Source organism: Aphanomyces invadans, assembly GCF_000520115.1.
Source record: "Aphanomyces invadans strain NJM9701 unplaced genomic scaffold supercont1.12, whole genome shotgun sequence".
NCBI classification, from domain to species: Eukaryota; Oomycota; class Saprolegniomycetes; order Saprolegniales; family Verrucalvaceae; genus Aphanomyces; species Aphanomyces invadans.
Genome location: NW_008580157.1, coordinates 1,514,493 through 1,515,250, shown reverse-complemented (window position 1 = coordinate 1,515,250; position 758 = coordinate 1,514,493).

The window sequence follows — 758 nt, the reverse complement described above, 5'->3', positions numbered from 1 at the left end:
CCCTTGTGTCTACGATCACAATACGTAAGCCGACTCACAGCTGCCACTCAAACCAACGCAGGGCCTACATCTGCGAGAAAGGTCGCGTTCAGCTGATGGCGACGGACGAGGGCATCACAACGCTTTTGCAACGTAGGCCTGTGAGACGTGATAAACTCTTCTTTCGTTCGATGCAACTCGTCCCGCACGGCCGCCAACTCGTCCTTCTGCGCACGCCGACAAGCCAGCGTCCTCTGCGGCGTCCACAGGAGACACTCCGTCGTCCACCGGTTCCGTATTATCGGCCACCTCCTCGTCCGACGCAAACGCATCGGCGACCGCGGCCGCAACCACTTCCACAGCGCCTCGTTGTCCGTCGATTCAGCGACTTCACTTCCACGGCATCCACGGAAGCAGGAGACAAGCCCGCGTCCTCCGCGGAGTCCTCGGCCATGGCGCCAGCCGCGATTTTCAACGCTTCGCTCGACGACGCACCCGTCTCGATGACGGCCGCGGCGGCGACGTCGGCGGGGTCCGCGATCTGTTCCGAGGCGGCCGTTACTTCTTCGACCACGTCGGCGATCTGCAATTGGACAGGTCGGCGTCCGACGCAGCTTCCGCGGCAGACGCTGCGCAAGCGGTTATTTTGAATATTTTTAGTCCCTTATGGGCGAATCAAAACAGTTACAGAAGTACCAGGCGTTCAAGCACAACTTCAAGTGTAAAATATTACTACTAGTACCTCGATGGATGTCAGTGGGCAGATTTGCAAAGTGTCG